This window comes from Anser cygnoides, chromosome 10 (assembly GCF_040182565.1).
Source record: "Anser cygnoides isolate HZ-2024a breed goose chromosome 10, Taihu_goose_T2T_genome, whole genome shotgun sequence".
NCBI lineage: Eukaryota > Metazoa > Chordata > Aves > Anseriformes > Anatidae > Anser > Anser cygnoides.
The window spans coordinates 3,679,442-3,693,963 of record NC_089882.1 but is presented as its reverse complement, the minus strand read 5'-3'; the positions used below and the strand labels follow the sequence as shown (position 1 = coordinate 3,693,963).

The 14,522-nt window shown below is 41.2% G+C and overlaps 1 long non-coding RNA gene across 2 annotated transcripts; it reads left to right on the top strand.

Moving 5' to 3' along the window:
* Positions 1-261: 261 nt before the first annotated feature.
* LOC106036681 (uncharacterized) lies at positions 262-8,880 on the top strand. Of its 2 annotated transcripts, XR_010833839.1 has the most exons (6): positions 262-381; positions 2,349-2,438; positions 2,567-2,598; positions 3,385-3,668; positions 4,028-4,111; positions 6,341-8,880. It is a non-coding gene; the product is annotated as an uncharacterized lncRNA (long non-coding RNA). The 2 variants fall into 2 exon arrangements; XR_001207566.3 differs by lacking the exon at positions 6,341-8,880 and having other exon boundaries at positions 4,028-5,382.
* The last annotated feature ends 5,642 nt before the right edge of the window (positions 8,881-14,522 follow it).

Below are 14,522 nucleotides of genomic sequence, written 5' to 3'. Positions count from 1 at the left end.
TGAGTGCACTTTCTCTTCTTTTTCCCCTTTATAGACCAGACTGAAGGATGTATTTGATCACCAAGAGTTAATTATTAAAGAGGGAAAGGAACATTCATTTCAAAAGCAGATGGTTTTCTACGTTCACAGTAAACTGGCAGCAAGGCAGTTTTCCTCCAGCTCTGTGGTCCTTTATCAATATGCAGCTAAGTATCAAATGAAAATAAATAATGGAAAGAACATTGCATCAATTTTTCCCCCCTCCATGAGAGAATAATATGGCCTTGTCTTACCAGTCACCAAAGGAAAGAAGACAAAGAGGTTAAAGTTTTGGGATTCATTTCTGGATCTGCATGGTTTACTGATTTACATGCCATGGAGCATCTGCTCATCAAATTACAGGTATTTATATAAAGGAATAATGCTAACTACTATACTAAAAAGCAAAACATTCACGTGGTGGTGGGTGGGATGGGGGGGAATAGCCATGCGTTTAATAAGTATGCTACTCTTTGACTGCTGTAGGGGCTTGGGCTGATATACTTTGATGGGCATTGGGTAAAACCAAATTCATTGCACTCCGCATGAGTTTTGAGTCTTTCAGAGCTTTCACTTAAAAAATCATTAAGAAATAACCATTCTAGGCAGAGCTCTGACCAGCTGGCATGTTGGCTACCAACCCTTTCAGAAATAGGATTTAAGGGCTTTCATATGTTTGCAAACCAGCCACTCTTGATATGTGTGAACTGTCCTTCTCTCCTCCTTCCATCCCACCTTGTGTATAAAAATACCAGACTGTTAATCCTAGAAAATACTTCAGCATTTTGAACAGTTGCTTCAAAACTACTTTTACTGCAAATATTGCCTAAGCAATTAATACACCCAATTTCTAATTCAATAAATAGAAGTTGTCCACAGAAACCTCCTTGTGAAGATTATAGGAAGTGGGAAAAATTAAACTTTGGAGATGGTTATAGATGTGTAAGGTGATGGGCCATTCTTTCATTCTTTTCAAAACATCCGTGTAAGTTAAAGATGTTAAAACAATAATAAATTCATTTCTGAGTAAAGTAATCTGCCATACACCAACTGAAAGTATTACTTCTATAAGGCAGTATTGCACTTAAGTGATAGTAAAGGTACTTTGAAATGTAGCAACTTGGTCTGGTGTTATTGCATGCTTTGCTCTGAATACTGAACACCTTCTGTATGTACAAATATGGGGACAGTGTGATGATGGTACATGGCGCGTTAAACTTCATTTTCCAATTGAAATTCACTTGTAACAATATTAAAACAGGTACTGTATTAATGAGTTTGCTCAAAATTCCACTTTAGTGGCTTCTCTGAAATTCTGTTATCGTCACGGCTGGTATCAACCACCTCAGACTCAGTTCTCTCTGTTTTCCATGCCTGTGGTGCCTCTCCGCTGCATCTCGGAACCTCCGCTGGCCTCCAGTCAGAGCTGTGCCTGCCCTCTCCCAACCTCGGGTGCTCACCTGCTGGCTCCCATTCGCGTTTCCTGGCTCCTGTGCGTGGCCAGTTCACCTCCACATACACCAAATGGGCTGGAGGGTAGTTTTGGGGCTCGGGTGCAGTTCTTCCTAATTGGTTGAGCATCTGCTTTTGTTGAAACCGGTCCAAATCTTTCTGCAGATACAACAGAGAGAAAAGTCCAATCTGGGCTGAATGCCAGCTAGGCACTGTGCTTAAGTAATAAGTGCAATTATCTTGCTAATAAACACCAGCTTTGAATTAAGCTTATGTTTATAGATACATAGGATGCTTAAATGTTAAGTGGAATGAATTAAAATCCAAAAGAAGTTCTGTCACAGGCAAAGATGCAATAAAAAATGCATGTGCTTTCAGTGTTGTGTGTACTTTTAGAATTCAGTGTTTACCTTAAATCACCGAGGGAAAATAGTGTTAAAGCTGGGACAATTTTGCACAAACAAATATTTTTCACTTAAAATAATATCTATTGAACCAAATCATAACATACAGAGAGGCATATTATTAGTACAGAAGTTTTCTGTATATAAGCTCCATTTGTACAAAAAAAAAAGACTTACCCCGTCACTGTTGGATGCACTGCTGGAATGTTTTGTTCACACACCTGGTTGCTGCGTTCTTTGATTCAGGTTATGTCTGCAGGTTAAAATTCTGTGTTCTAGTCTTTGTGGTCAACCCTTCCTACTATCTAGATACATGTTTTTTTTGGTTGTTCTAATTACCATTTCCTTAGTCACCTTTACTCTTTCAACAGAGATACTAAGACTTAAAGAGTCTTGTTAGCACACTGAACACAGAGGAGTGTTATTACTCATTTTAAAGTAGTCTTAATCTTGTCTTTCCATCTGTCGCTATAGGTTGTATCAGTCCTCTGAGCATCACTGAACATTTCAAGACGAGTTGTTTATGAAGCATGATCCCAGCAGATCCTCCACAAGAACAAAAAGGTATTATTCATATTTAACAACATGAAGACAGAGTTAATGTTTAGTTTAGATGCCTGAATAGGCTACAGACTTACTGCCAGCTGCTTTCTTTAAAAACATTTTACTGTGTTTTCTCTGTCTTATGCTAGTGGCATGCAGGTCTCAAAAGGAAGAGAAGAGGGTAAGTTTAATCTTTTTTTTTCCTTGCCTCTCAGATCAGGGAGGTTTTGTTCCACTTCTGTCAAAGGCTCTGACAGGTGTTCTTCCCGCAGACCTTCATAAATAGTTTTAAAAATCTGTGTGGCATTCACCTGCCTTTTATTTTCCTTTTAAGTTTTGGTCTTAATTGGGATCCATGTAGACATTTATTTAGTTTGTTTTATTGAGCGGCAGCAGAGCAGAGTATTCCCTCCCACGGAGGTGGGCTCGGGAGAGGACCTGAGGGCAGGTAGTTCTGTGGAGACCCATGCCAATCACAAGCAATTTCCCTTCAAATAATTTATTTTAGAGGTGGGGGGAGAGATGCATGGAATCATTGCCATCTGTGTGCTTCTTCTCTGACGCTAATCAAGCTCTTCTGCCAGGTGACTCTTCCCCATAGGCCTCTCCTGCAGGGAATTTTTTAGTTCAAAGGCTCTGCAGAAATCCAAAGTATCTCAGCTACCCTGTCCTGTCAGACCTCCAGCTTGCTGCTGAACCCCCTGCATCTGTCACTGCAGCCAAGTTTTGTGCAGTGCGGATCTCCATCCTGGTGGGATCCCAGGGAACGCTCCCCTTCTCTTCTCTGCTTCCTGCCACTGCTTTGAGTTCTGGTTTGTTCTTTTTGCTTGTTTCACTTGCCCGTTAGTCAGATGGACTCGTTCAAACTTAGAAATGCAGCCATGGCTCTGTCTGAAAGCATATTGAGAACAAAAATTATGATAATGGACAAAAATGCTAATTGGAATTGATCATTTTTATTGTACAGCCTAGAAATGTGCTAACAAGGACATCGTAATAAGACAACACAATATTAACAGAGGGTGGAGCAGTGAAACAGAAGACTGAAGATGGAGGATAGAAACACTGCAAAAAGGAGAAAAAGAAATACAGATCCAGCTTCATGCCTGCCTTTGGTACAGAGGTGATACGAGATGATGAGCGAGGAGTGGCTGCCGCCGAGCAGGACGCGGGGTGTGCGCAGGGAGTGCAGTACCAGCAGCCGTCACCCATCCGTCCCCACGTCCTGGGGCTCCTGGGGCCATGGCAGAGGTGTGCTCGCTCCTCCTTTCTTTGACCAGTGCTTTTAGCAGTGTGGTTTGCACTCTCTGCAGAAAATAGTTTAACTCTCTTCTGTGAGTTACATTTTTATGCCAAGACTTGGGAAAGTCTGCCCACAATTATCAATACGGTTGGTTCCTTCTAATCAATCATACTAGGTTGATTAGAATCTAATATTTCCAACTGATGTCTGTGGAAGGAGGCTTAATTTGAGGTGATTTATTCCATTCACTAAAAGTTTTACAAGTAGCTTTAAGGATCAAGCTTTAAAGATCATGTTATCTGATAACTATTGTGTTACTGTGTCAAAACTTGAACATAAAATTAATTACCATATACTGTATGTTCAGCACCTCAGGATATTTTTCCTTTCCCGAACATGCGATCAGCACATCCCTAGGCCAATTATAAATTATAAAATATCACCATCAAATGTGAGTATCCCTGAGCGGAGGTGAGTATTGTGAATGGGTATTTACTGAAGAAGAAGAAAAAAAAGTAGAATTTGCTTTATCACTTTCTTTGAGTTTGCCTTCTTCAAAGCCAACTAATTTATCAGGATGAATATTTGTAGACACAGCAGACAACGGAGAATATTTATGGAAAGTGAATTTTAAACTCAAGCATGAATATTAATGCGGGAAGGCTGAATCTGAGTTATTTATTTTTATTTATTAATTATTTATTTTAACCGGGGAAGATATCACAAGCATTGCACTGCAACTTAAACATCCATATGTGCAGCAAAACTGAACCTCACAGTGAAATGGGATGGTGACTGTTAGCATTTAACTGCTCATAAACCACAGATGACATTTTATGTGGTAAGTAATTATATACAGATACTGTCAAGTAAATCCTATATTTAATAACTTCATATGAGCCAGGGAATTTGAGGAAAGAAAAAGATTGCTCATATGCTAGTGAATGGTAATAAAATTTATTATTTGTTATTATTTCACTCAAATAATAACCAGTAGTTATTTTACTCACAAATTCCATGGCTATCCATATTTATCCCAACTATCTGTGCTAATTAAAATAATTACTTTGATCCAGTACAAATAAATTTGTGCTCATTTGGTAGCTTCTTCTAAACTGTACAAAGAAAAAAGCTGCTGAAATGTGGTAGGTGTGATTAGAATAGAAAAGGAGCAAAATCTCCTCTTGGTCCTTCATAAGGTGGATTAAGAGGGGGAAAGCTGATGTGGGGAGTAAAGAATGGGAAAACAGATTGATAACAATTCAAGCAGCTACTACTTTCCTTGTGTGAGGTGTGTGTTTTTTTTTTTTTCCTCCCTTCTGGTTGGTTGTGGCTTTTTTGGTTTTCTTTTAACAGCTGCCAGAAAAGATGCCTTTGGGAGTTGGGTAGTTTGACATTTCAGGGGTGATAAAATGGATGCACTTGGTCAAAAAATTCTAATGCCTTTCTCCATCCAACCTGGCCCCCTGCCACTTATGAACAATTTAGCTCATAGGAAGAGATTTTTTTTTTTCCCCTTGACAGCTCTGAGGATTTTGTCTGCCTGATTTTTGACAAAGTCAGGATCAATGTTCCACCAGACTTGCTTATGTCTTAAAGCCTTCTCATGGGACTTCTATTGTATCTATCAAGGTGGATGAATTCTTTTTATAGATAAACAACCAAAACTTTGGACAACGTTTTTTTTTCCTTTAGCAAAAAAAAAATAAAAAAAAAAAAACAACATCAGTCTTCCACTCCACCAGGAATAGCTAGAATCTAAAAGCGTGCCATAGATTATCCAGTATTTTTGTTATCTCCTGGTGAATAGAAAGTCCTTTATAATTTTTGACCTCTGCAGAAGTAAGGATATTGCTCTTATAAATTAGTTTTTCCTTCTGTAGTCTGCTGTAATGCATTGAGATTATTAGTACTGTGACCTGTATTGTAGTTCATCCTTCTTTTCACTGATGCATTACTCACACCTCATCATATCATCCCGTCTTATAGTGGTTTTTATTTAGAATTGTGGTACTACTTAATTTTAAGGGATCTCTTTATTTTGAGCCACAGAACAGAGAATCGGTTGGAAGGGAGCCGTGGAGGACTCAGGATCAGACCTGACTCTGGCCCAGAGCAGGACCAGCCTTGGCACTTTATGAGCTCGGGCCAGGTTTCTCAGGGCCTTGTCCGTTCAGGTTTGGAACATCTCCAGGACCCCACGGCCTCTGTGGGCAGCCTGCTTGTGCTTCGTTTTCTCCACTGTAAAATCTTGCCGGGTGTCAAACGCCCCTCTCAGAACATCCTGGCTTTCTGCTCAGCGCCAAGGTGGGGGTGGCAGCTCCTGACACCCAGTCTTTGAACCTCACGAATGCAATTAAAAGGCACGTATTTTCAGTCTTTCCATTTCCTCCAGGCATTATGAGTTTGAAAGACAACCTTTTGCAGAATTTATGATCTCTATTTGTGATTCAGAGCTATTCATTCAATTATATGCGCCTGGCTTTGTAGGAGTGCCAGGAGCTTAAAGACATCTGTTTCTTAGGCTTGCTACCACTGCCTTCCCCCAGGATGCTTTACCTGGTAATAGGATTTTATTCTATTTCTCTCATGCAGTCCCCTAGTTAAAGCACACAGGGACATCAGCCATGCAAAACGCATGTCACACCTCCCTAAATTGGTATAAATTCTTATTCTACAGGAATGCCGAAAGGCCAGGAAAGGATGTGTGAGTTCTCTTGCACTGAGGACTATGTACATACAGTCCAGATTGGCTTACGTGAGAATTTAAGACAAGATGCAAAGAAGGTTAATGGAAGGACTGGAGAAACAACGTAAACACTGCTGGCCATAAACTCTCACTGAATTGCAGTGCACTTATTATATCAACATATTGTTACTGCTCTATTATTTGTGTGCTTTATATATGTGGATAAATATTTATGAATAGTTCTCATTTTCAGTTTCATTCTAGGAATTGTTATGACTGAATAAGCACCTCTGCGTATGTCGTCTTCAGAAGGGCTGTCACCAGGAGACTGCAGCAGCAGCTCTCTGGGCTGATCCAGGAACTCATTGTAATTCCCTGCTCGTAGCACTTGAAGGATCAATATCATTATTGTTAATGGTCATTGCATGCATGATTCAAGATGAAAACAGCTGCCAAATGTTGAATCACACTCAGACAAACCATCTCAGTGCTGTGCTGTGGCAGCACGTTCCCAGCTAAGCGTGAGTACGTGGTGTGTCAGCCCTGCTGTCCGAATTATGGGGACACACGCCACACTGACGTGACAGGCTGTTTCCACAAACCGTTTTCAGATTGTAGCTTTATTTCTGACTATGGGAAACAGTACAGCCAAGGGTCAGTGGAAGAAGTACCCTTTCATGCAATTGTATGGTTTCTTGCTTTGAACTGTAGTATCTCAGGGATACGCAAAGACGTTCAGGTGCCCAGGAGTACCAATGAATGTATTGGGATTTAGGTATGCAGCCCTGTATTTATACTTTGCGTGTTTTGAAATGCATACTGCTATTTCAAAATCTGGCTCTTGAACATTGCATTGCAATTTAAAATATGTGGTCTGACTTTAATAGATATAAAGAGTTCATGTAAAGATAATTTTTTTCTTAAAAGTACATTTGCCCTTTTTCAGTACAGTTGACAGTCTTGGTTCACCAGAGTACCTAAAAGAAAACCATAATAATCAGCTGTGTAAAAGTGATTTTATAGTACAAATTGGCTTGCTGGGACCGAGGGAGTATTTTGATTGTTATTTTCTCAGTGGAATAGATTGATGTGACATCTGAAATGACAGTCAGGAATAGATTCTGAACTGCCACCTTCATCTCTTAATTAGTACAAGTAATTCTTTTGAACAAAATATGGTTATCATCAAGTTCATTTTGTCCCAGTGAGATTAAAGAGTGCTTGAATTTCACTTTTTTTTTTGTCCCAGGGGTGGGATAATCCCTGTAATTACATCATATTTTCCAGTGTTATTCATGCATCATCTCTAGTGATACTGGGATCTTCTGCAGATCACTTTGAATATATTAGACAAGCCTTGCCAATACACTTCTCATTCAGCAGCTGAAGATTGCTCTAATGGAAGTTGCTACTTTGAATGATATAAAGTTCCCCTCACTGCTTGTTAAGTATATGAAAATGCTGTTAAATGCTGTTTTTCAACCTCTCTATATTCAAAATATCATAAATACTGGGATTTCAGTGTGTATAAAGTTGTAGCTAATTGTTATTCCCATTCATGAATTTAGTGGTGAATGTTAGGAAGTTGCACAGTTAAAAAACTGCACGTGGAAGTATTCAGCTGGGCTATAGCTGTCCTGGGGAAAGGACAATCTGGAGTTCTGTATACCTTGAGATATATCACAAATTTATTTCTCTCTATTTTATTAAATCTGCAACTCATCAGTAAACACATGATTACAGTTGTTGGCCACTCTTCCCTTTGTCTAAGAGAAGCTTGAGAAACACATGACTCAAAAGGTCTCCTGCTTCATTTCAGTTGTGCATTAGTGACTGTTGTTCTGTAACAAGCAGTGACGATTCCTGGCTTTGGAAACGTGGCTGTTTTCCTTACCTCCTCCTACAGTCTACAGGCACTAATTCGTCTCGTTTCCCAGGCTTGCTGTGTGCTCTGGTGTCTTTAGCATTCTTCTGATGTCTTGGTGGTGGTCAGGGAAATCGTAACACGTGGACCCGTTGGGCACTGACCTTCAGTGGCTGCAGGTGACACATCTTCATCTGCTGCTGATCCAGTGGATTTGGCACTATTTCAACTTGCACCAAGATGAATATCCAGCCTGAAATATTGTAATTCATCCAGTGTTTGCATTTTGCTCGTGGGTTCAGCAGTGAATCTTGCTTCTCTGAGCACATCAGAGGAAGACAAGAAGGGAATAAATGGACTTTAATTATTTCAGAAATACCAGGGAAAGGCTGATGCAAACAAGAGCTCAAGCTCTGTTTCAAGTGTAGCATGTAGACTTTCACAATTTTTTCAGAGAGAAAACAGAAAATGTCGTTTACATTAAGAATTTCTACATAGGTATTCCCTACTGAAATCAATGTGTTCTTTCACAAATGGTATCACAGTGGCTGATGTAAATTCCTCATGATTGACTGAAAGTATCAAAGACATCCTATGCTGGTGAAATGTCATCAGGCTAAAAAAGATCAAATATCTCCATTTCAGAAATGAAAACAATGGCAGAGAGAGAGGCTGAACAGGTTTGAAAGGGTTTGAAGACACATTTTGCATTGAAAGTGATGGAATAGGGAATAGCTCCATTTTTTTTTCCAAGTTCTGCTTCCAACCTGCCAGATGATAGGTCTCCTCAGGCCCCTCATTTGTTGGCATTCAGTTTTGTATAAGTTAGTAAACAGATAACTTCTCAGCTGTTTGTCATTACAGGTTATCCAAAGCTGAGTCAGGAGTGCTGCAGAAAGCAGCCAGAGTGAAGTATTTGGAGCAGAGCTGGAGGCACGGAAAGCAGCGTGGGGTGGCCTTGTCCAAGGGCTCAGCACGTGGTCCGGTTACATCGTGACAGATGTACACACAGTGTCAATGCACATAGTATATAGGATATATAGGATTTTATTATTATTTCTTTTTTTAACAGGACACATTGGGAGATTAAAGCCTGTGAATCTTCTTTAGCCACTCTGGGGATCATAGCTTTCAGAGGACTTCTATAATTTCTCTAAACCTGTGATCAAATGCCAAATAAATGAGCTAGGAAGCTGTCAAAAAACCTTGCAATGACCGTTTAGGAAGGCAGGTTTTCAGGGCAGTATCAAAAAGCTTTGTGATATATCCTGTCACTGCTGGAAGGGAGATGCCACAGCACGCTGGGCTCCTCAAAACCCACTGAAAGTCTACTCCTGAGACTGCAGCAATTAAAGTGACTGATGTACTGGGACTCAGCTATCCCCTGCTCAGCGCTAACCGTGCTGGGAAAATGCCTGCTGAGTCGAGCAAATGCCTTCCTGCGTGGCAGGATCAAGCAGGTAGAGAAAGCGTGCTGTACCAGGGAGGGCAGCGGCGGCTCCGTGCTCCCTGCCATTTTGCTGGGAAGGGCTGGTTGCTTTTATCTGCTGCAAGAACATTGCAGGGCGACCGGCCTGACCGTCACCCAACTGGATAAATTAGCACTTTATGCCCTGTTGTCTGCTGAGCTTATTTGTGTATTTTGGTAATGCACACACTGCTTTGGGGGATAGTTATCACAGGCAGAGGGAGGGCGGGAGGATAAGCTTAGAAAAAGGCTTGGTCTGTGCTGGCAAATTAGTAAGTCTTTGGGCTAGAAGTTTGACAGTAAATATGCTGCCTTCAAATGCAGTCTATAAGTAAACTGGACTTATTAAAATAAATGGGCTATAAGGCTGTTGATGTAATGTGTATTTGAGGATCCCCCACAGCCCTTTTGCCGGGATAGCTTTCATACTGTTCATTCTTCTTCAGCAGTTTCTGCTTTAATCGCCCCTCCTTGAGCTGCTGTGGATCCAATCCAGTTGTCACACGTCCCATTAGCATTAACTGGGTCTTGGGCCAGAAATGAACTTCATCCTTAGACTGCAGTCCTTTTGTGCTGGTTCAATTTACAAATTAAGTATCGCAGCAGAGAACCTTTGTGCACGTTTCAGCTGCGTGCGGGGGGCAAAGCTAGCTGGGGGCATGGGATGAGGGGAAAGGGCTTTGGGTGCGCGATGGTTATTCTGCCGGAGCAGCCCCAGAAGTCTTGCAAATGAAATTATCTGCAAGGGTTTTTCTAATGTGGGTTCAAGAGAAAATCAACCCATCTAAGATAGGGTGGCTGCCAGTACCCCGCTGCCGGAAGGGTTTCTGGGCCAGGAATGTGGGATTCAAAGAGCCAGGGTGTTGTACTTATCCCTCTAATTTGAAAGGAAGATCCAGAAGTCACAGGTTATTATAATTAAGAAAATGTTAAAATAACCAGTTACTCCTCCTGGAATTAGACTTGCTGCTTTTAAAATTTCATTAAATGAGAATCTAAGTCACAGAGAATATATACGTAATCACAACTGCATAGTTCAAAGAGCTCTGTCAAAAATGGGATGCCCAAAAATATGACCTACCTTCCCTTCCGTTCCAGATTTCCAGGGAGATATTAAAAATTAAAGGTGCCTTTAAGGAGCTTCCCAGAAAACTCTTTAAATGTAGGACATAGTGTACCAGCAGGTTACATTCTGAAACAACTTTTATGCAATATATTGTGCTACAAAGCAATTTTGTTCAGAGTATTTAAAGTACTTCAATTAAGAAAAATAATGATCAAGGACAAACAACATTTTAGTAGGAAGAGATTAAATTATTTCTATGGTTACTGTGCTGGAGCTGCAGCTAGAACTAAAGTTTTAAGATCCATGTTACTTGTGTTAAAAATTTGATGCTAATGACGAATTTTTCATATACCAAAAAAGTCCTTTTTAAGGACAGGATATAGAAGAGAGCTCAAGCTAAGTAGCAGCTTTATCTGTTTGAAATTATTTGCGTATTCCACTGCTTTGACACTAAACTTGGTGACGGTTTTGACTGTTCCATGTTCAGATCTTAAAAGGTTTTGGTTCAAATTGCACAGGGTCCTGCAAACACTGAAAACATACTGTTACTTCTCTTCTTTACTTCTTTTAGTATTTTTTTTCATTGAAGGTAAGCCCCACACAAAAAATGGAGATAAAAACAAGTATATTACCTTACCATCCTACCAGACTTTTACATTAGGAGTCTGAAGGTTTGTTGGGTGTTTGGAGGGAGAATGCTTATAGGTTTTTCAATCAATAGCTCTTGGACAGCATCACAGTATCCCTCTCCCTTTTTTGCAGATGCTTCAGGAAAAAGGTAGTTTGCTTTCTGTTATTCGGCAGCCAGGCAGAACAGACAGAAATGATGCCCAGGTAAGCCAAATACCCTGCTTTGGGCTTGTTTGGTTGGAATTGGAATAATTACTGGGGAAAGAGGTCTTGAAAGACCTTAAGAAAGCTACTCTCTCTTAAAAGTAGATTTTTTCAGTTGTAATAAAGTGAAGCAAAATGAGGTGAACATAAAATACTTGTGAGTTCCTCCAGTACCCCAACAATGGCATAGACGAGGTGCCAGAAGATGCCTGCTCACCGCTGTGGACCCCCATTTCCTGAAGTTCTCAAGGAGCAGCTCTGTAGGAACTGCAGTTGAGTGGAGGAGCACTCGAGTACTGGCTGAGCAGTAGTTACATTAACAAGAAATCATTGTACTTTAAGGTTTGGGAGCAGAAGTGGATGCCAGAGCTGTGCTTGAAAATATTGTTTAAAGGTCATATAAAGATAAGGGACAAGTGCTGGAAAAAGAGTGCTTTAGAAAATAGGTAAAATTTCAAAAGACTATTAAGAAAGGGTTTCATTTTAATAGTGTGCGTTTTCCTCATCTCTCCCTGTCTGTAGAACTTTTACCGAGAACTGCCATCTGTGTAATGTTAAAAATAATCAAAGTTCTCATTTTCTTTGTGAAGAAAGGAAATTAGCTGAAACAGAGCCGTTGCTCTTGCTGCTAAACAAGCATGGACAAAAGATGCAAAAAAAAAAAAAAAGAGCAACTAAGGAGCATTTTTCTTGGTGCTTAGGCTTGCAGTGTCTGGGCTCAGCCTCATCAGCCTCTCAGGTGGCGCTCATCTCCTGGAGGGCTGGGGTTGTGCCACTGCTCCCGGCTCCATCCCTGCTTGCCTGGTGCTGAGGGCACCACAAATATTTCACCTTCCTCAGCAGAAGCAGCTCAGGCCTTGCACTAGGGCAGAAAAAAATACAGTACACAAATAGAAAAATGAAAAAGGTAAAAGATGAAGTGATAAAAAAGGAGACCAAGTCTTCCGCTGAGGCCCTAGTCAGCATTTGGTCAGTGAAGATGTGGTGCAAGGACGAGAAATTTCATTTTCTGATTTCTGTTAACAGCTTACAAGGGACAATGTTTGTTTCTGTTTCTGCTGGGACAGGCGTTGAAGTTGGATGTCGCCTGCTCTAGCCTTGCATTCAGACTTGGCACACCATGGGTGCCTGGGTGCTGAGCTCCTGGCCGCCCTCCCCACGCGCGAGGTCTCAGTGTGCCCCCCCTGCCGCAGCGCTGCAGGCAACAGCCACAAATGGCTCGTGTCGCACGGCATTTCAGGTTTGAGTTCACTTAATTACAGCATGGGTTTGTTTGTTTTCACTGAGGTGCTGGAGATTGTCTCTCTTTCTTTTTCTCTCCCACGATTAAAATTTAAAAATGTTTATTTGTAATTACCGTGACTGATTCGTAGCATAATTGCACCAGGCGCCTCTGGATTGCCGCAGTCTGGCCAGCTGTTTCGGGAGGCGTGCTTGTTGCTCTCTGAGCAGATCAGTTTGCTGCATTACAACTTAATAATAATTTGATATTTAGTAAAATATTAGCTGTGGGAAGCTGTCAGCTGCTGATGGGAAAGGGAGTCGGAGGTGGGGCCGGGCACGGTGCTGAGCTGCCCCCAGTGCTGTGCTGGTTGGGGGAGGCAAGGGCAGCGCCACTGCGGCTGTCCCCAGGGCCTAGGAGGGACCGGGGGTGGGGTGCAAGGCATCTTCTGGTGGGATGTCTTCTGCAGTGTTGCAGTGGAAATCTCACCTTGTAGGACTGCAAAGAACCAGGTTCACTCTGAATTGTTGTGCTTGCTTGTATCTGGCAGTTTGTTTAGTGTGGGTACTCAGACTTCTTAGGGAAATTCAGTTAATGTTCCTTTTTCTCATGTCCAGCAAGGAAAAGTAGTTGGATAGTTATTTGTAGTGTGGTTTTTTTTTTTACTTACTATTCTTATTTAAAAAGCATTAAAGAAATAGAAATAATAACAAAAAAAAGAGAAATTATAACACAATCTTTTGAAATTTTAGGTAAGGCATATAAAAGTGATTATTTTTGTACCAGCCACACTTCCCAGACTGTACGTTCCTCTTTACACTGGGTTTGAATGGAAAACAAGACATAGTGTCATCATCTCCGTGCAATTCTATTACTAAATTGTCAGAACATAGTCATATTTCTGGCAGCAGTGATTCAACTCCATTTCCACCTCCACATGGATCAGCAGTGACCTTGACATTCTTGGTCAATGCTCATGTAGAGATTGCTTGGCAGGCGCAGGTGCCAAGCTGTGGAATATAATTTCCTGACAATGTATGGTATCTGGGTGTGTAATTGGCTTCTGGGCTGTCCCCGCACAGCTATAGGGTCCTTCCCCCTGCCTCTCAGCTAGTAGTTTTTAATGACCGGGAAACCATGAACCATCTGCTTGTACAGTACTCTGGAACCACACAACTGTTGCTGGCTTTACTGGTCTTATATATTTATGTGCTCCTCTCAAAAATATTTTAAGTGAGATCCATTATCTAATTTTTTGAAATGGGCTATCAGGCAAATAGGATTTTTTTTTTTTTTTAATTAGTGGCAAAGGTGGAATCATTAACATGCAAGAGAACACTAAAAGGCAAAATTGCATAAGCGGAGTCTGAAAGTAAAAATCTCTAGCCACAACAAGCATTTCAAGCTAAATCATGTCCCTGGAGATGAAATGATGCAGTAAAGTAATGGACTTTAAAGATCTCCTCCCCTCTCCTTTGCTCTTGCTGCTTTGTCCATTACTGCCTGGGCAGCTGCCCATTTGGCCATTAATGCCTTTCCTGTGTAGGTGTGTAGGAAAGCATTATGTGCAGGTAGAGGTCTGGCTCTCTTTCCTAAGTATGCTATCCAGCACAGCTGGGCCGGCACAGAGAGGAAAATGGGAGGCACCAGAAAGCGTCCTGGCGCAGGCAGAGCGGCTCATCGAGGACGGGGAGCTGCTGGGCAGCGCAGCTACAGCCC